Source organism: Ailuropoda melanoleuca, chromosome 6 (genome assembly GCF_002007445.2).
Source record: "Ailuropoda melanoleuca isolate Jingjing chromosome 6, ASM200744v2, whole genome shotgun sequence".
In the NCBI taxonomy this organism is placed as follows: domain Eukaryota; kingdom Metazoa; phylum Chordata; class Mammalia; order Carnivora; family Ursidae; genus Ailuropoda; species Ailuropoda melanoleuca.
Genome location: NC_048223.1, coordinates 28,949,078 through 28,971,924, shown reverse-complemented (window position 1 = coordinate 28,971,924; position 22,847 = coordinate 28,949,078).

Genomic DNA, 22,847 nt, shown 5'->3' with positions numbered 1-22,847 from the left:
TATAACTCTTCAGAAATACTTGAACTTGCATTAGATTTTTCATTTTAGGTCCTCACAGCTTGCCAAGCAGCTGTTGTGTCACTATAGTGTTCCATTCATTCTTTAGTAAGACTCAGTAAATTCTGATAGTAAAATCACTAGGAAGTAACCTGCATGAGCACGGTGTCTTGGTCTGTCTTGTTCTAGACTTTTCCATGTCTGCACAAGTGCCTGACATGTAATAGGAACTCAATAAATATTTGCTAAAGGAGTGAAAGTAACAATAAACCAATCAGTCATCTCTGGAATCCAAACAGTGCACATATGTATCCTTAAAGAAGTAAATTTGTTTATTTAAAATGTTAATAGCATGATTAACTATGTGTTGGTGATTTTTCTCTAGCCAGAAGGTAAATAGTGCACAGTCCATTATTTCATCTTGGCTTCCCAAATAGAATATTTTAGTGAAAATTTATAATTTGATTGCAGAACATCTGTAATAGGCCTCCAGTATTTTCAAGTAATAAAAGCTCAATTTAGATAGCCAGTGTTCTCATCCAGATTTTGTGACATATTTTATTACTGAGAAGTATCAGTTTGAATAGTGTCAATCGAAATTGAAAATATGCCAGGTTTATTAACACCAGCATTAACAGAGTTTTTAATTAAGTTGCTGATTCTGTCAATAATAGAGTTTACCGTTGTTTCTGAAAAGAGTTGTATAAGCATTTCTTTTTGATATAACTTTTATTCCATACAGGTGTGGAGTGGAGCAAAGTTTCAACAAATGGGCAAGAATCTAAGCAAAATTTCCCCATGTGTTGCTTTATTGCTATACAAATTCTAAAAATGTTTTAATTTGGTCCTTAAAACACGAATCTTGCTTATCAGATATATGCTTAATGTACTATTGCTTAAATGTACTATTGAATCAGTAAAATTTGCTTTTTTAAAAAAGATATACAGATGGATCCTCTGAATCCTGGTTCCCGGATAGAGGGTTGATGGCAGCTTCGAGATTTGTTTGTAATACAGCTTTCAGTATGCTGGAAGTGAAAATTACATTGCTTATGCTTTCTTAAACTTGTGAAGACTTCTACCTTTAGTCTCTCGTGACGTTATAAATGCTCTCGGTCTTTGTGCCAAATATACAATACAAAAGAGGGCTTACATTCATAAAAACTGGATAAGATATAATATTCCAGCCTTATTGCCGAATTTGGAAACCCCATCAAAAAACAGAATCTTCATTTTCTACACCAGAAGGGATGCAACTTGAAAGATCCCTACTACGTACATGTTGGAACTATGTAGTCCAAATGACAGTATTTCCCTAAGATGTGTTGCCCTTCACGTTCATTAACTTGTCTGTAAATACTTTGTTCTGTACCAAACCAAAACAGGTCGGGTGTTAGAAATATCATCTTCCATGCTGAATGACTTGTTCAAATCTTCAAGTCTAAAATAAAGCTAGATTTGTTCTAGCTCACGTAACTTCAGCAGTGGTTTTTATACATCCTTCATTGATTATTGTTTTAGATGTCAACTTGGTATATTGTATCCAACCCTTATTTGAAGGTATACGGATTCCTTTAAAGAGAAAATCACATGTGGATTTAAAGGGAATACTATATCTTCTAACAAGACACACCTCCTTTTTAGTTTCTAATTCACCCCAGTCTCAGCTTCTGCCAAGGAGTCAAATGTTTCCAAATTCTCCACCCCTCCCTCTGAACTTGCTCTTTGCTCTGTGTCTTTGCAGCTTCTCTCATAAAGAGGTCGATTCTATTTCCCTACCCCTTGAAGCTGGGACGAACCTGTTTGGGCCAACAGAACACAAAGTGATTAGGTGCCAGTTCTGAGCCTGAGCCTTGCAGACTTCTGCTCTCTCTTCGACCCCTCACCGTGTGTGTAGCTCTCAACTACACTCAACTCCACTCTCAACTACACGCCCCTATTTGTTAACCAACGTGCAGTGCAACTATGAGCAAACTACTTAACTGCTCTGCTCTTGGTTTCCTCATTTTTAATAATGAAAGCATTGGTTTAGGGGGGTCCATAATGGTCTGTCTACTTTCCACTATGGTTTCTTCTTTGACTCATAACTTGCTTAGAAAGGTATTGTTCATTTTGCAAACATGTTGGCTTTTTAGATTTAAAAAATGACTTCTCACTTTTTACCTCTTTAGGATTGTGGTTGGAGAACATGACCTGTATGGGACCTGGTATCAGAAAATATTGAGACTTATTTATCGACCAGCATGTGATGTTCAGCATCTTTTCACGTATCTGTTGGCCATCTGTATGTCTTCTTTGGGAAAACGTCTATTCAGATCCTCTGCCCATTTTTAAATTGGATTGTTCGGGAAGCTTTGGGTTGTTTTTTTTTTTTTTTGGCATTGAGTTATATGTGTTCTTTATATTTTTTTGGATATTAGCTGCTTATCAAATACAGGGTTTGCATATATTTTCGCCTATTTAGTATGTTGCCTTCTCATTTTGTTGATTGTTTCCTCTGCTGTGCAGAAGCTTTTTAGTTTGATGTAGTCTCATTTGTTTATTGTTGCTTTTGTTGCCTCAGCTTTTGGTGTCAAGTCCAAAAAATCACTGCCAAAGCTGATATCAAGTAGCTTACTTCCTATGTTTTCTTCTACGGGTTTTAAGTTTCAGGTCTTACATTAAAGTCTTTAATCCATTTTGAGTTAATTTTTGTGTATGGTGTAAAATAGTTGTCCAGTTTCATTCTTTTGCATGTGGCTGTCCAGTTTTCCCAGCACCATTAACCTAGAGACTGTCCTTTCCCCACTGTATATTCGCGGCTCCTTCACTGTAAATTAATTGACCATATATGTGTGGGTTTATTTCTGGGCTGTTTATTCTGTTGCACTGATCAATGTGTTTGTTTTTAATGCCAATACGCTTCCAGTGTTGTTCTTTATCAAGACTGCTTTCACTATTTGGGCTCTTCTGTGGTTCCATACAATTTTAAGATTGTTTTATTTCTGTGAAAAAAGCCATTGAAATTTTGATAAGGATTGTATGGAATCTGTACATTGCTTTGGGTACTATGAATATTTTAACATATTAATTCTTTTAATCCATGATCATGGAATATCTTTCTATTTGCTTGTGTCATCTTCAATTTCCTTCATCAGTGTCTCATAGTTTTCAGTGCACAGGTCTTTCACATCCTTAGTTAAATTTATTCCTAGGTATTTCATTCTTTTTGATGCAATTGTAAATGCGGTTGTTTTCTTAATTTCTCTTTCTGAGAGTTTGTTATTAGTGTATAGAAATGCAACAAACTTCTGCAAATTGATTTTGTATCCTGCAACTTTAGTGAATTCATTTATTAGTTCTAACAGATTTTGGTTCTAACACTTTTCTGTCTGTGATGTGTACTTTTTAATCATTGGGTTTAGGATTCCACATAGGCTTTGTAACACAGTCCAGCGTCAGCTCTAATTGCAGCCATCATGCTGGAGGCAATAGTATCTTTGCTACAGCAGATTTAATAGGGTCTCAGAAACATGATATGTGACCATTGATTTTGGCTGTCCTGTCTATCCCAATAAAGAAACGAGTTCAGAAACAGTCCCAGCCATATAGAACAGTGGACATGATATAGTTACAATTCTGTCTCCAGCTGGCTGCTCATTTGGGGTAGGCTTCAGCTGTGGTGAGCTGTCCTGAGTGAGCGTGTAACGTTTTGGGGACATTCTGCATTCTGTGACCGAGAAAGGCAGGGCTATGCAGGCCCAACCGTTGCAGCCTGATACAAGATGACATTGGCAGCCAAAGTGCCTTGTCGGTCATGTATTGGTCATGACTAATAAACATCCTAGACCCCACACTCTGTCTTAGCATCTGCTGTTCCAGGGAGTCCAAACTATGACACCCTACAAATGCTATGCAGTAAAACAGATTGAGACGTGATGCGATTGGAACGTGGTTCCCAACCCCCCAGAATTTTAACAGGTTAGCTCTTCAGGCTCATATCAATAACATTCCAATAATCCAACCTCATGTCTTATGCCATTGAATGTTTTTGGACGGCATACTATCATGATGGGGCTGTTTGTTTGCTTGTTTTTTTAATATCATGTTGTGCTTTATTTTATAGTATTAATCAGTTACTTTAATGTTCTTTTCAATTTTCACCAAAAACAACTTTTCCTTGTTCCCTCAACCTCTCCACCAAGAGCTTGGACCCATTGCAGATAAGTCACCTGCTTTTCAGAGAAAGACAATTATCATGTGATTTCTCTCATCTGTGGAACATAAGAACTAGGATGATCGGTAGGGGAAGAAAGGGATAAAGAAAGGGGGGGTAATCAGAAGGGGGAATGAAACATGAGAGACTATGGACTATGAGAAACAAACTGAGGACTTCAGAGGGGAGGGGGGTGGGGGAATGGGATAGACTGGTGATGGGTGGTAAGGAGGGCACGTATTGCATGGTGCACTGGGTGTTATATGCAACTAATGGAGCATCGAACTTTAAATTGGAATCGGGGATGTACTGTAAGGTGACTAACATTATATAATAAAAAATCATTTAAAAAAAAAGTCACCTGCTTTTATTTTTTTATCTATTTATTTTTTTTAAAGATTTTATTTATTTATGTGACAGAGAGACAGCCAGCGAGAGAGGGAACACAGCAGAGGAGTGGGAGAGGAAGAAGCAGGCTCCCAGCGGAGGAGCCCGAATGTGGGGCTCGATTCCGGAACGCCGGGATCACGCCCTGAGCCGAAGGCAGACGCTTAACGACTGCGCTACCCAGGCGCCCCAAGTCAACTGCTTTTAGAGAAGAAAGAATATTGCTTCTCTGTTTCCTTTCTCCCCTTCTTAACTAGCTAACTCCACACCTTTTCCAGGATCAAAGCATGGAAAGGATCATTTCTTTCAAAGCAAACATTTTTGCTGCATCATTTTTTTTGGAGCAAACGCCTTTGTTCCTACCATTGGAGGGAGTGCAGTCACCTCCTACATGTTCATTAGGGTATCGAATGTTTATCATATCTGAGCACTCCAACTGAATTTTTAATTTAACATCCTGTCTCATACAGCTATTTCAGCTCACTTATGCTTAGTATTTGTCCAGTCTATCTTTTTACGTTCTTTCATTTTCAATTTTTCAGTCATGATCCCCTAGGGATGTCTCTTGTGAAAGCATATGAGTGGATATTTTAAAATTCAGTCTGTCAAGTCAGGTGGCAAAATTTTCCAGCTTTCCAGATGATTCTTATGTCTAACATATGTGAGTAGGAGCAGGATGCAAGACTTTTCTGGAACAGTCATAGGGTGGGCAGAGGTTGCTAGGGGACAGCGGCAACCTCATCTTTCTTTTCTCTTCATAAATCTTAGCCAGCCCAAGTAATGAGCCCATATCCTTAGCGTCTTTATTGCCTTTTCTCACAATCCAGGGAGTGGTCTGGTTAGTTTGTTCGCATGGAGGTATCATAGGAGTGTTCACCTTCTCATGAGAAAATTGCATTCTAGTGGACAAGAAAACTCCTGTTTAATTTAAGGCTAGAAAAAACCTAAATATTGACTGTGGAAAGTTTTGTGGAGATCTTTCAGAGACCTCTGGAGAAATATTAGTCCAAAAACCTGCTCAGGCAAGAAAAACTAACCTTTGATATGTTTCCCTGTTAGGGACTTCTACAAGGATACACAGATTTTTTTTTTTTAATGTACTGTGAGCACAAAAATGTAGCATTGATAAAATGTTAAAGTGGAAGGAATGAAGAACACCATGGAATTGGAAGGTTTCATATTCTATATTGGAAAACAAGACTACTATATTAATTAGAATGCTGTTAGTTACGAGCAAAAGATTCCCAAATTAATGGTGGCTTAAGTACAATGACATTTAGTTGTTCCACATAACAAGGAATCTAGCAGTTCCAGTTTGAGAGCAGCAGTTCAAAAATGTCTTAAATTTCCCAACTTCTTTTCCATCCTTCTGTTTTAGAATCCTCAGAATTTGAAGGGTTTTTTGATCTTGGTGCTTGTGCTTCATGGTCACAAGATAGCTGCTGTAGCTCCAATCATCATGGCTACATTCAAAGTCAAGAAATAGTAAGCTGGTCAGAGGGGCAAAAAAAGAACTCCTTGCCGGGGTCTTTCTCCTTTTATTAGTAAAGAAACACTATTTAAAGAACCTATCCCCTCCCTAGCAGACCTCCCTTAGCTCTCATTGTAGAAAACAGAATTCACTTTTTCAAAGAACAAAACTCTATTTCTCTGATAGTTTTTTATAGGGAGACACTCTGCAATCATTAATGGTCACAGCTAGGATGTACGTGGCACCTGGGGCTCACTGGAACTCCAGAAACTTGCTACTGAGCCGAGCACTCTGGCAAACCCTGTATAGGACATGAAGAGGCATAGACAAGAATGTCAATTACAGGACCAGTGGCTTAATCACAATCAGCTGGTGGACTCAAGAAGCCATTCACGGATATATAAAACAACCAGCTTTTAATGAGTTTGCAACTAAGTAGAGTTAGTTAATTTTCCTCTTCAAAGGTCATTCTTCCCTTGTGTCTCATCGCAAGAGGTTTTTGCTAACTCATTTCTAGCAACTTCAGGATTCTGACACCATCTTGCTATTACCCCGCAGTTCAGAGCAGGGATAGCATTCGGAGCCTCTGACCAAGATCACTTTCTCTGCTCCATTACTTGGCTCCAGCCTCAGAATTTTCTCAACACAGTGATTTAGGCAGCAATTACCAATAGATCAGAGTCGGCACTCAGGATAAAAGGACACCTGGCTTTTTGTACTCATGGTGATTTTATAGCTTTTGAGAAAAAAAAAAAACAACACGCGTAAGACAGGTTGTGATAAACAATGCGTTCTTTTCTTCATTCATTCATCTCGTCAAAATCAGTCAATCTCTTACCAGTGTCAGGTACTTTGTTCAGGGTTTATTGGATAAATTAATCATACAAGAACCGAACAGAAATAAAATTTAAATTTTAGACTCCACACCGCCGCCACACTTAGTAAGCGTGCACTAACCACGAAGTCTAAGATGTGAAGTCTCGTTGCATAGACCCTCGGTGCACCCTGCGTGAAGATACGCTGGGCTGCGTGTAGTCATTTTCAAGCTCTTTTGCAAAGAACCTGGAGAAGAAAAGGAAATCCCGAAGCATTCAAGTATCACCTCTGGCCCTTTCAGCACAAAGCAAAACCCAGCTCGGCACCATCTCCGGGAACCCTGTCCTGTAGAAGACAGGCTTGTCTAAGAGTATCCGTAGCGTCCCGGAACAACATACGTAATGACTCCCTGTACAGCCTAACTGCGGCAGAAGATGAAACGGTGGGGCTATGACTGTTTGGCACCCATGCTTTGGGGCCGCAGCAGAAATGTGCGGATGGTGCACTTTGGCGGGGCCGGTCTGCTTTTTAACTTTACGGCATGCTGCTGCCATCGCGATTTTTCTTTTTTTTTTTTGACAGTCCCAGGGAAAATGCAAGAGAACTGACCTCTCTTCAGCAGCTCTGTAACCGTGGGGCTTGTGCAGGCAGACTGGCATCTGCAGGCACATCTTTAGCAAGTTGGCAGCCTCCGTGCCCTTTGCAGGTTGCAATCAAACCTGCCTGCTATAGCAGCCTCTTTCTGGTTGATTAACTTTAATGTAATTTTAATTAAAAACCACAGTGTCAAAGGGTTTAGCTACTCGAGAAATGAGCACAGACTGCGGCCCAGTGGCAGCAGTCACTTGGAAAATGGAAATGTGTCTTGACAATGTTGTGCAGGGGCCAGATAAACAGGGTCGCCGTGGCGCTTCGCTCACACGCAGGAAACAGGCACGGGAACATCAGAACCAAGAGGCCGGCTTGTACATCGAGGGGTTCTAATGTATGAATTTCAGGTGCCGTCAACATTTTTTAGACCTTGTTCAGTCCTGGCACAAAATACTCCCTACAATGGCTGGCTGTGACCATTCTGTTCTCCTCTTGGCACTTTAGGCTCCAAATCAACACACAAATCTGGGTTAAATATGAATCAAATTTCAGACAGGAAATGATAGCCAAGCCTTAGTATTCTTCAATTGGAGAACTTTTCTCTTTTTCACTGTATATATTTTATAGGGGACTGGGGATTTTAAATATTAGAAATAGACTCTTCTTTCAAGGAAATGCTTCCTCTGGGGTATGATTCCTTGACTTCTTTACAAATAGTGCCAAGGAACTAGAACTGAATGCCTTCTTCAAAAAAAAAAAAAAGCTGCATTGCTTGAATTGCAAGAAAGAGAGGAAATAATCTTGCAGATACGTTTGGTCATGCTAGAGTCAGAAAATAGATTTTATCCTCTTTATTTTCTTATGCATGAAACTACAAATATTTTAAACTTTCTAGCTAGCCTGAAGATATTATCTTTTTCAGGTCTTCTTTCCTTTAATTTTCTGGTTGATGTAAAATAATGCTCGAAACGGAAGACAAATGTGCATCTGTGTGGGAGATGTGTTTTATTGATGCCAATGGAACAAACGCCTCTATTCCACGCTGAAATGCCCTTTATTCTTCCTCAATGTAGCTAATTTTTCAGGGCACAACTCTCAGGAGAACACCTAGTGACGTCAATTCTTCAGAGGAGAATTTCCTCCACCAGGTTTGTGGGATGCTGGGACTGCTTTGCTGACAGATGGGGCCGGTACAGGTGGGCCCAGAGCCATCTGAACAGAAGGGGCCCCTGGACCCTGACAGAGAGGATAGACAGAACGGTGGGGGAGAGTTTAGGGCAGTGGACAGGGAGGGGAGAGAGGAGGCATAGAGGATTTCTACACCAAATCCAGCAGAGAGGAAGAAAAGCAAAAACAAGCAGATGGGTGGACAGGGAGAGGTGATTTGAATTGTATAACTTGCTTAAGAGACTAATAAAAACCAATCTCTGGGGATGGGACTACACTGCAGGCCATCTTGGAAAATTAGAACTGTATCTAGGATTGCCAAAGCAGAGAAAAACACAAGGAAAATAAATATGAAATGAAGGTATAAAAATGAATTGTGTGTAAGCTTGCAGAATGAATCCTTTGCAGGGCCCAGTGTGGACCCAGGTAGAGCCGTTATCTGGCTATTTCTGATGGTCAAAAGCCACTTTTCTTGCTCTCCTCTCAATTGCTTTTTCTATTAAAAGACAAAAGAGAATTTTGTTTGTCAGTTGAGCAAGTATCCTAACTGATCAAAATGGACTTAGAGCAGCTCAAGACATTTGTAAATTTTCTATGTTGACAATTTAAAAAGAAACACCTAGCAGAATAGGATCTGAATAAATTAAACCAGAAGATTCAAAACTGTCTTTCCTAGAATATTGTTTTTTTCCGGATACTTCTGTGTATGTTTTCGGAAAATGGTTCTATGGTGAAATTAATGTGGGGAGGCCTGGACCACACATCGCATAGATTTCTTTTTAACTACAAGACTTCTCAGGGCCTCCGTGGGCTGTCTTACGTACAAAGCTTTTTTTTTTTTTTTTTAGTTTTGGTCTGGGAGCCCTTCGTGAAAAGCATTTCTTGGGGCTAAAGTTTACGCTTCGGGAAACAGGTCAACCCTTTTGAACGAGACAGAGGTACGTGGGGCCTTGTTCTTGCCAAGGGGATTATCAGCGTGAGCGCCGTTACAAGGGACGTAGGTCTGCATTTCCATTGCACCCTGTGTTCTGCAACGGGCTCACACTGGCCATTCCGTCGAGGAGCAGCCTTATATCTAATAACAATAATCAAAACACCAGAAACACTCTATTTGCAGGTTACCCCATCAGTATGTTATTTTATCTATTTTGCAGTAGCTATTTTGAGTTAAAGAGTTTAGACTTGGTTAGAAGTGGTAATAAAAAAGAATTCCTAGAAGTTACAGCTTAAGCACTGATGGGGATGGATTCCAGCCACATACACAGCTGGACCTATGTGTTCCCCTGAATGTCAGGCCTGCTCCTGACATTTTGGTCTTCACTTACAATTTACGGTGTCCTCATTTACAATGATCAACAGATAGACCTTAAGCTCTATGAGAGCGGAGGCAAGTATGTCATTTCTCACTCTTGTGTCTCCAACACTTGGGTAGTGTGAGCTCAACAAATATTATTAGAACTAATGACTTATCCCTCTGGCTAATGTTTGAGGATATTCCATTTGGCATGAGGATGCAGCAGGGCTTACATTGGATTCCTGAAGCACCTTTCTGTACTAAGTAAGCCATAATAATAACATGTGTTTCCATTACTGAATATCCCACTTTGTGCCAAGCACTGCTAGGTATGGTGCATCTCTTATTTGCCTGTCTGACCATTAACTAAAAATCTTCTGGAGGGAGATAGTATATGCTATTCATCTCTGAATCTTAGAAAAATTTGGGCCCTCAATTGAAGCAAACACTGTAGTCTGCCTTTCAAGTACTGTAGTCCTTTTCCCACCTATCTTATAAGCTTTGTTCAGAACTTAAAGATACCACCACACAAACACGAGCTTCATCTCCATTCTTGAAAAAAAATTTTAGTTCCATAAACAGGTCAATTCTGTACTTCCCAAGTAGCCTGATCCCAAGTCTCTGTTGAATTATAAGCCTCATGAGGATAGAGCAATGTTTGTCTTTTCTACCCCCTTACTTTCTTCCCTAGAACATAGTAGGTACTCAGTAACTGTTCAGTGAATGAATAGCATTATATATTTTTTTCCTTTTAGGGGGAGATCTGATTTTGGTAAGTGCTTGAGGTAGAACATGGCAGTGACTACTAAGAGTAAAGTTTTGTTTTCCCAGATAAATTTGACTGCCAATATGATATGTGCAAATGTTGAACAAAATTCATCCTGGAACTCCCCTGATACCCAATGAGTCTGGAAAGCAGAAATGATGAGTTTAATTCTAATTGATATTTCTCATCAGCCAATAAAGCAGATGGACAGAAACCAGATTTGGGAAGAAAATGGTTATTTCTCTCTGTAAAGTCTGGGGGTTCAGCATTCTGTAATCCGATTACATATTCATTAGCCTTCTATGTACTGGGGAGGTCTGGACAGGAAGGGCCAGGGACTAAGACTCCTTTGAGGCAAAAAGTCTATGCTGGACACTTTGACTTCCATGATTTAATTTAATCATATAACTCATTGAAATAGGTATTACTATTTCCATCTTATGGCTGGGGGAATTAATGCTCAGAGAGGCAAGTACCTAGCCTATGTGCTAAATACAATCTTGTCAGTGGTAAAATGTGCTCAGCAAGTCCCTCACTGACAAATTTAACTTTCTTTTCCCTCTACAATTTGGCACCTTGTATATAATTCTAATATTGCATATATTACATTATATTTTAATTATTTATGCACATGTTCATCTTCCCCGATAGACCATGTCTCTTTCTAGAGGACAAATTGAGTCACACTCCACATTGTATTCCATAGCTTCTAGCAAGGTTCTTTTCTCATTTATTGAAGTAATGGTTCTCCAGTTTTAGTGTGCATTAGAATCACTAAAAGGGCATGTTAAAATTCAGATTTCAAGGAGCATGGGTGGTGTAGTTGGTTAAGTATCCAACTTTTGGTTTTGACCCAGGTCACGATCTCAGGATGCTGGGATCTAGCCCCATGTTGGGCTCTGCTCTCAGTGTGGAGCCTACTTGGATTCTCTCTCTCTGCCCCCCAACCCTGCTCTCTCTCTCTTTCTAGAATAAATAAATCTTAAAAAAACCATTTCAGGTTTTAATAATGAAGATTTCTGCTTCATTAGGTCTGAGATGATGCCTGCAAATTGAATTTCTAACAAGTTTTAGGTAATGCTTCTACTCCTAGTCTAGGAGATGTACTTTGGTTTAAAGCACTCAGTAAATATTCATTTAAGTTGATTTGAATTTACTATACAGGTTGGGAGAGTGTAAACATTAAACATTTAGCAGTTCCTTGAAGGCATTAATAATCTCCTTGGTTATGAAATCCTATCAACCATAACTAGTGCAAATGGCATTTATGAAATTTAAAGATCTCAAGTTAAAATATTAAGTATCATGATAGGAAGGAATGTTACATTGCCTTTTACCTCTTTCCATTCTTAGGGCTACCAAGGAGATTATATTGCAAATGGAAATTTTTGTTTCACCAAGTAGGATGTTGGATCTGTCATGGAAAGAGAAGCACAAAGAAAGCTGCATACNACATGAATGGGTGACATATACACAAAAAGGATAGGAGGCAACAAAAACTGACTGTTAGAAGACCCAGATATCAGATTTAACACAGGCTTCAAAGAAACCATTATAAATATAGTCAAAGAACTAAAGGAAAGTATGCCTAAAGAAGGTAAAAGAAGCTATGATAGCAATGTCTAATCAAATACAGAATATCAATGAAGGTGTAGAAATTTTAAAAGAGATCCAAATAGAAATTCTGGAGTTGAAAAGCATTATAACCAAAGTGAAAAATGTACTAGAAGTGTTCAAAGTAATTTTGAACCTGCAGAAAAAAGAATCAGTGGATTTGAAGATAAATTGATAGGAATAATGAAATCTGCAGAACACAGAGAAAAAAGAATGAAGAAAAATGAACAGAGCCAGAGAAATGTGGGATACCATTATGAGCATTAACATATCATGATAAGAGTACCAGAAGAGACGAGAGAAAAGAAGAAGCAGAAAAATATTTGAAAAAGTAATTGCTGGAACTTTCCCAAATTTGCTGAAAATGGGTAATATATAAATCTGAAAAGTTCCATGAACAATATAAGGTAAGATAAGCATGAAGAGATTTAACACAGACACATCATAGTAACAATGCTGAAAGATGAAAAAAACGAGAAAATCTTGGAAGTAGCAAGAGAAAAAGACATGTACAACAGAATCTCAATAAGATAAACAGCTGACTTCTCATCAAAAACAAAACCAATGGGGTTCAAAAGGCAGTAGGTTGGTATATCCGAAGTGCTGAAAGAAAAAACTGTCAACCAGGAATCTTATATCCAGCAAAACTATTTTTGAAAAATGAAGATGAAGTAAAGACATTACCAGATAAAAAACTAATAGAATTTATTTGCTTGCTGATTTTCCTTGCAAGAAATACTAAGGGAAGTTTTTCTATCTGAAAGTAAGTGATCCAAACAGTAATTTGCATGTATTCAACAAAGAAGCAACAGTAAATATAATTTTAAAAGACAGTATAAATGCATATTTAAAGTAATTTAATAAAACTATATATATAATTGAACTACTGGGTCTATAACATATAGAAATGTATTATATTTGACAATAATATTACGAAGGAGGTGGATTGTAGCAAAGCTGTATTGGAAACATGAACAACAACAACAAAAATGACACCAGGTAGTAAATTTGAATCCACAGGAATAGAGGAAAAGAACATGAAATATTTTAAAAGAAAGTTTAACAAAATCTATAAATATGTATTTATGTATATATATAAAGTAATGATTATAATAATGTATTTTTTAAACTTGCTCAAGAATAAATAGAAGATATGAGGATACCTATAAAAAGTAAAGAGATAGAATTAGTAATCAAAACACTTCCTGCAAAGAACAGCTTAGGCCCTAATGGCTTCACTGGTGAGTTCTATATCAAATGTAGAAAGACAAAGGAACAGTCTTTCAAAAACTCTCAAAAAAGAGGGAAGAGGTAACACTTCACAATCAAGTCTATGACGCCAGTATTACCCAGATACTAAAAACAGACAAAGACATCACAAGAACAGAAAATTACAGATCAATATCACTTACGAATATAGATACAAAATTCCTTGACAGAATACTAACAAACCCAATCCAGCAACATATCAAATGGACCATGCCGTGTGGCTAAATGGGATGTTGCCCAAGAATATAAGTTTAACACTCAAAAATCAATTAATGCAATGCATCATGTCAATAGAATAAAGTACCAAAAACTATGGTCATCTCAATAAATGCAGAAAGAGCATTTGACAATATCCAATGCTACTTCATAATAAAAATATTCAATAAACTGGGAATAGGAGGGAACTTTCTCAATCTGATAACAGCGTCGACAAAACCTCACAACTAGCATCATACTTAATAATGAAAGACTAAATGTTTTCTTGCTGAGATCAGGAATGAGACAAGGATGTGTGCTCTCACCATTTCTATTAAACATTTTAGTGGAGTTACCAGCCAGAGCAGTTGACAAGAAAGTAAAATAAAAGGCATTTAGATTGGAAAGAAAGCAGTAAAGCTATATTTGTAAATGACATAATCTTGAACATAGAAAATCCTAAAGAATTCACTAAAACCATTAGAACGGGGGCAGCTGGGTGGCTTAGCTGGTTAAGCATCTGCCTTAGGCTCAGGTCATGATCTTGGGATCCTGGGATCGAGCCCCAGGCTGAGCTCCCTGCTCAGCAGGGAGTCTGCTTCTCCTTCTCCCCTCCTTGCCTTGTTGTGCTCTCTCTTTCTCTCAAATAAATAAATAAAATATATTAAAAAAACAGAATAAACAAACAAAAAACATTAGAACTAATGAACAAATTCAGCAAAGTTGCAGAGTATAAGAACAATATACAAACTCAATTGTAATTCTGTACACTTGCAATGAGCAATCAGAAAATAAGATTAAGAAAACAATTCCATTTACAGTTACATCAAAAAGAATAAAATACTCTACAACGAATTTAACAAAAGAAGTACAAAAGTTATATTTCAAAAACTAGAGAATATTTGTTGGAAGACATTCAAGAAGGGCTAAATAAATGGAAAGACATTCCATGTTCAAGGACTGGAAGACTGAATATTGTTAAGATTGCAATACTTCCAAGATTATCTACAGATTCAACATAGTTTCCACGGAAATCCTAACTGACTTCTTTGCAGAACCTGACAAGGTGATTCTAAAGTTCATATGGAATGGATCCAGCATGTTTCTCCGTCGCCCACATTTTTGAAACTCGAACAAAATTGGAGGACTCGTGATTCCCCATATCAAAACTTAACTTCAAAGCTACACTAATCTAGACTGTGTGGTACTGGCATAAGGATAGACATATAGATCAATGGAATTGAANGACATTACCAGATAAAAAACTAATAGAATTTATTTGCTTGCTGATTTTCCTTGCAAGAAATACTAAGGGAAGTTTTTCTATCTGAAAGTAAGTGATCCAAACAGTAATTTGCATGTATTCAACAAAGAAGCAACAGTAAATATAATTTTAAAAGACAGTATAAATGCATATTTAAAGTAATTTAATAAAACTATATATATAATTGAACTACTGGGTCTATAACATATAGAAATGTATTATATTTGACAATAATATTACGAAGGAGGTGGATTGTAGCAAAGCTGTATTGGAAACATGAACAACAACAACAAAAATGACACCAGGTAGTAAATTTGAATCCACAGGAATAGAGGAAAAGAACATGAAATATTTTAAAAGAAAGTTTAACGAAATCTATAAATATGTATTTATGTATATATATAAAGTAATGATTATAATAATGTATTTTTTAAACTTGCTCAAGAATAAATAGAAGATATGAGGATACCTATAAAAAGTAAAGAGATAGAATTAGTAATCAAAACACTTCCTGCAAAGAACAGCTTAGGCCCTAATGGCTTCACTGGTGAGTTCTATATCAAATGTAGAAAGACAAAGGAACAGTCTTTCAAAAACTCTCAAAAAAGAGGGAAGAGGTAACACTTCACAATCAAGTCTATGACGCCAGTATTACCCAGATACTAAAAACAGACAAAGACATCACAAGAACAGAAAATTACAGATCAATATCACTTACGAATATAGATACAAAATTCCTTGACAGAATACTAACAAACCCAATCCAGCAACATATCAAATGGACCATGCCGTGTGGCTAAATGGGATGTTGCCCAAGAATATAAGTTTAACACTCAAAAATCAATTAATGCAATGCATCATGTCAATAGAATAAAGTACCAAAAACTATGGTCATCTCAATAAATGCAGAAAGAGCATTTGACAATATCCAATGCTACTTCATAATAAAAATATTCAATAAACTGGGAATAGGAGGGAACTTTCTCAATCTGATAACAGCGTCGACAAAACCTCACAACTAGCATCATACTTAATAATGAAAGACTAAATGTTTTCTTGCTGAGATCAGGAATGAGACAAGGATGTGTGCTCTCACCATTTCTATTAAACATTTTAGTGGAGTTACCAGCCAGAGCAGTTGACAAGAAAGTAAAATAAAAGGCATTTAGATTGGAAAGAAAGCAGTAAAGCTATATTTGTAAATGACATAATCTTGAACATAGAAAATCCTAAAGAATTCACTAAAACCATTAGAACGGGGGCAGCTGGGTGGCTTAGCTGGTTAAGCATCTGCCTTAGGCTCAGGTCATGATCTTGGGATCCTGGGATCGAGCCCCATGCTGAGCTCCCTGCTCAGCAGGGAGTCTGCTTCTCCTTCTCCCCTCCTTGCCTTCTTGTGCTCTCTCTTTCTCTCAAATAAATAAATAAAATATATTAAAAAAACAGAATAAACAAACAAAAAACATTAGAACTAATGAACAAATTCAGCAAAGTTGCAGAGTATAAGAACAATATACAAACTCAATTGTAATTCTGTACACTTGCAATGAGCAATCAGAAAATAAGATTAAGAAAACAATTCCATTTACAGTTACATCAAAAAGAATAAAATACTCTACAACGAATTTAACAAAAGAAGTACAAAAGTTATATTTCAAAAACTAGAGAATATTTGTTGGAAGACATTCAAGAAGGGCTAAATAAATGGAAAGACATTCCATGTTCAAGGACTGGAAGACTGAATATTGTTAAGATTGCAATACTTCCAAGATTATCTACAGATTCAACATAGTTTCCACGGAAATCCTAACTGACCTCTTTGCAGAAACTGACAAGGTGATTCTAAAGTTCATATGGAAATGGATCCAGCATGTTTCTCCCTGTCCCCCACATTTTTGAAGCTCGAACAAAATTGGAGGACTCATAATTCCCCATATCAAAACTTAACTTCAAAGCTACACTAATCTAGACTGTGTGGTACTGGCATAAGGATAGACATATAGATCAATGGAATTGAATTGAGAGTTCAAAAATAAAACCTCACATTTATGCTCAATTGATTTTTGAAAAGGATAACAAGAAAATTTAATGGGAAAAAGTCATCTTTTAAACTAATGATGCTGGAACAATGAATGAAATTGGACCCTACCTCACCTTCTATACAAAGGTTAACTCAAAATGAGTGAAAGACTACCTCTGTGATCTTCCTCCTCAAAACACACATCCTGTGAAATTGAGAAATATCGGACAAATTCTAATCCACACGCATCCTACAATATCCCTGACCAGTACTCCTCAAAACTGTCAAGGTCATCAAAAACAAAAGTTTGAGGAAGTGCCATGACCAAGAGGAGCCTAAGGGGACATGACAAGTAAATGTAACATGGTGTCCTAGATGGGAACCAGGAACAGGGAAAAAACATTAGATAAAAACTAAGGAAATCTAGAGGCACCTTGGTGGCTCAGTTGGTTAAGCATCTGGCTCTTGATTTCAGCTCAAGTCATGATATAAAATGTTAATAATAGGGGAAACTCTATGTGGGGTCTATGAGAACTGTCTATATTATTTGCAATATGTACTATGTCTATACTATTTACAATTTATAATTTTTCCGTAAATCTAAAACTTTTCCAAGCATAATGCCCATTAATGAAAAAAATGGACTGAAGGCCTAAATTTAAGAGCTAAAACTATAAAATTCTTAGAAGAAAATATAAACATAAATCTTCATAATTGGATTAGGCAAATTTTTTAGAAGATAAGATACCAAAAGCATCAATTATAAAATTAAAAAAAGACATGAAAAGAACATCATCAATTTTCCTGTCCTATTCCCCTTACTTCTCAGTTTCTCCCAGGGTTCCTTCTGCAACAAATCACTAACACATCGATCATTGTCTCAGGATCTGCTTTTGGAAAACATAACCCTAAGACAGATCCCAACACCTCCTGCTCCTGTCTGTCCCCCAACCCATCCAACCCAATTTCCTTAGTCCCAAAGGATCTTAAATCCTTAAAGGATCGCCTTGACCACCAATAGATTGACTGTTTGTCTTTAATATAAAGTTTTTAACTTGATATAGATTTTTCTAATTGTAAAAGTAGCACATGCTTATTGAAAAATAAATCAGACAAATAAAAGTCAAAACCACTGTGTGCTTTGACTCCATGGCTGACTTTCTGAATGCTTTTGGCACTCACCCAGGCACTTCTGCTCTCACAGAAATGAAGGCAACCCCTATGTCCACCTCCACTGGTGTTCTTGGGTACTTATTGAGTTCTCAGAGAGTAATATAACATGTATGTTGTATAATATGTAAGGGACACCATACTCCTTGTATCTCCCCTCAAAGCAAGTTCCCTCTGACAAGTACACTTCTTCCAGAGGTTGGACTAAATTTTATTCTTTGATGCAATCCCTTGAAGTGCCACGATTCAAGGATCATAATTCTGGCATAGTGAGAAAGAGCCATCTGTCTCAAAATCTTTGTTATTTCTCCCAGGAGGCACAGCAGGGCTTTGGGTATCCTATCATGGAGGTTCAGAGTTTTTAGACTGGAACAACTTCAAGCTTGCAAGTGAAATCTAAACTCATTAAGTTTATGTTGGTCTGCACTCAAGTTGTTTGCTGTTGAGGTGAAAAAAAATAACTATGCTTGCAAAACTACTTGAAGAGAAGCCATGTCTTATTAGGAATTATGCCATTAATCTCAAATACGGCTGAATGGCGACAGGCTTTAGAAAATTATAGGATCTACTACTAGATTTTGAATTTTAGAGTGCAAGAGATGTTTATGGTTGTGACTCCCTTCCTGGTACTGTGTTCGACATACTCAGGATCCAGTAAGCATTAGTTATGATTTTCAAATCTTTCCTCTCCACTCCAAATTCCATTTGGCTCCAAGTTTTATTGATTCTGACTTGGAAATATCTTGAATATATCATTTTATCAATTAAAATATTTTAATCTAAGTCCTTGTTCTGGTAATGTATTGCTGGATAGTCATTCCAACTTGGTGGTGTAAAAAACCATTATTTTATTATACCTCATTATTCTGTGGATCAGGGATTCACAGAAGTTAGCTGGACGTTTCTTCCACTCCACTTGGTCACTCAACGGTATTCACCTGACCTAATCTGGAAGGTACAAGAAGGCCTTGCCCACACGCCTTGTAGATTTGTAGCCTCTCCATGCAATGTATTTGGACTTCTTCCATGGCAACTGAGGACTTGAGACCAAGGCGGAAGTTGCCAGTCCTCTTAATGTCTAGGTTTGGACTAGGTGTCGTGCCTAGTCCATTAGTCAAAGTAGTCAGAGATTCAAGAGAGGAATGGATCCTCTTGCCTATCCAGCTATCTTTAACTTGCTGTAATCCTCTTCTCTTGCCTGACATGGTACCACAGGCTATTCTAATCGCAGCCTATCAATTATATGTCTAAGAAGTTACCTTTCTATTGAAGAAAAATGTAAAGACCTAATTATTTTCCTTCCACACATAGCATTATTTATTGTCTGGTTGCTCCTGATGTAATTATACTTAGGCTTTGTATCATAACACAGAAAACTTTTTACAGTCTAGTGCCTATCTGTATTCTAAATATCATTTTCCAGCACTTCTCTGTAAGAACCTCTACCAGTCTCAAAACATACCATGTTGTTTCCGGACTCCAGGCCATGCACACACTTTTTTAATCTGCCTGGAGTGCTCTCTCCCTGTCTCTTACCTCCTTGACTTCCCCAAGCAGAGGTGGTCTTCCCAGAACTCTGAATTTCTAGAGAATGCTGTTCATTTACTATAGCTTTTGTCACATTGTATTGCCTATTTTATGTTTATATATATCTCTTTTTTCCTCTGTATCTCTCTCTGACTACAAATTTTGAGGGCAGAGACTATTTCCCATTCATCTTTTTATCCCTAGCATTTCAGCATGGTGCCTAGCATATAAATCACAAATAGATCTACAAAATGAATAAATAGAAGGAAAAAAACTGGGAGAGCTATGATAGCAAAAAAAATCAAGTGCTCCTAATAACCTGACATTTTCCATTCTTTTCTAGAAAGTGTCAAAGGTGAACAGAAGAGCAAGGTGCGCTGAAGTGCCACATATGCTTCCGAAGTCACTGAACACCTGTCCATAGACACCGCTTCCATATTTCCAAACTGAACATGACGTATGATATTTTAATTCATTTGCTCCATGTTTTTCCACCTAGTTATTTACTTTAGAATTTCAGCCTTCTAAAAGTAATGCCATACACATTTTGTAAATGTAGTGAAGGTAAAAGAGTGACATTAACTTTGCAAATGCTCCTGCTATTATCCATAGGAACGCAAGGGGTATTGCATAAATGAGTTATGGACACAAAACTATCATACCCCCTTTACCCTGACTCAGAGACCTATCTTTTGATATTATAACTCTTATTTCATACTTTAATAATATAATTACTAACAAAATTAATAACACCAGATTATGCTGACAAGTGCTGCAATTTCCGAATAAGGGATACATTATTTAGCAAGTATACAATGATTTAGATCTCAATCGTGTGCTAGAAAAGAACATATAATTATAGTCTGACACAGTTGTTTTAGTTCCCCAAGTATGAGATGTGTTACATACTCTCCTAAGTGAATTTTCTACTTTTCATCAGTCATTTTGTTGTTAAAATGGAAGAGATAATTAGAAGTGAGGAATGGGTTATAATCAGATGAACACCCATCCCACTTTGCCTGGAATAATCCTGCTTATGTTTGCTAACTTTATGTAATTAATAATAGAACTTACTTTCATTCTCTGAAGTGTCCTGGTTTGGATTAAAAATCATATAATAAGAAATAGCAGGGAGATCGGTAGGAGAAGCAAGGAAAGAATGAAGGGGAGTAATTAGAAGGGGGAATGAACCACGAGAGACTATGGACTCTGGGAAACAAGCTGAAGGCTTCAGAGGGGAAGGGGGTGGGGGATTGGGATAGGCTGGTGATGGGTATTAAGGAGGGCACATACTGCATGGTGCACTGGGTGTTATACGCAAGTAATGAATCATGGAACATTACATCAAATACTAAGGACAAACTGTATGGTGACTAACATAACATAATAAAAAAATTATATAGATGCCCCAATGATAATTAACTAGACAAATTATTCCTATTCCATTGTCGGCATGGTCAATTGTAGTGGCTTCCAAACTTTTTGACCAAAACTCATAGGGAGAAATACATTTTTCATCATTTTCATCACCACACACACACACACACACACACACACACACACGCATGCAAGCACACACAAAAGCAAACACCCCATAAAGCAAAAGCTTAAGGAAACAATAGTTGGATACTTTCAAATCTAATCTAGTCTATTTTTAATTTTAAAAATTCCAGTCATGACACTTGAATTGATTTTCTATCCATGGCTTAAAAGACACCAATATCCTAGATGTATCCCGAGGTTGTAGAACATTCCTTCTGGTAATTCTCCTTCACCGGGTGATCTTATGCAAGTTGCCAAACTTCTCTGAATAGCACTTTCATTGTCTTTAAAATGAATGTAATAACTACCTCAAGGTGGTAAAAAGAGTTAACTGAAATGATGTGGTCAATGAGCCCGGAATCTAGTAGACAATAAATGTTAGTTTCTTTTTCTTTCTTAAGCTTCTAAACCAATAAGATCCAGCTAAAGTTCACAGGTTTTTAGCAGTGAAAAAACATTTCTCTTAGCCCCTTGACCTCTACAGTTGGTCAGAGTTTTGTTTAACCACTGATAATAACATTGTTTCTTCTGTGTTCAATGAGTAGAGTCACATATTTTTTGAACTACTTCTGGTCAACCCATCAGAATAGCACCAGCAGCTTCTCAAAAAAAGAAGACACAAAAGAAGAAAAAGAAAATTGTGATGAAGATTAGACAATACTTTTTATTGTGGGGTAGGGGATGGTGAAGACATTGATCACAATAATGACTATGACATAAACAGCTTGCATTTCTGCTTCCACTCTTAAATTAAGTTTTCACACATAACTCCTTCCATTAGCAGAAGAATGTGTCAGAAAATTAACCTTGAGAATAAAACAATGGACAGAAGCATAGTTTTGCAAGTGCTGATGTATTTGTTTTCTATTTAAATGTGAAAGGAGAATATAAATAAGTATTCTGTCATATCTCTGAGATATGTACCTTGAGTAATAACAGAAGACAGAGCCCAAGCAGGAGTACTCTGATGTCCCATAATCCAGAGAGACCAAAGCAGTGATAAAGGTAAGCATTCTCCTTCCAGGCTGGCAGAAACCAGGCCTGTGCCCAGGGTTCTCTAGTTTTCACTGTGTTAAGGTGGGGCAGCCTCTGGTGCATAGCTCCTCTGCATTGCGTGGCACCTGCTGAACTCAAGGACATCACAGCAGTGGTGGAGGGAAGCCAGCTCCAATCATTCTACAGTGTAAGCCCCTGAACTCCAGACTGGGTGGAGAACCCCCTCCTGGAATACACAGTAGGCATCTTACCTCTATGTAAGACCTCAAATGTCACCTTGCCCTTCATCCTCACATTGAGTCTTTCAACTTTGTCTTATTTAATATTGTTTCACCTTGGTGAATTTTTACTCTCCAAGGAGCACTTTTGCAGTAGTTTTGTAGGCAAGGGTCCATTTTCTTTTTCTGGGTACTCTTGACTCCTCACGCAGTGCTCCCTGTGCAGAGTGTGCTCGATAAATAGTGCTGAAAAGTAAGTCATTCACTCAACAAGTATTTATTGAGTATCTGGTGACCCAAACAAGATGATGTTACCAGTGACTTTTAAATCACCAAATCCATTGATCA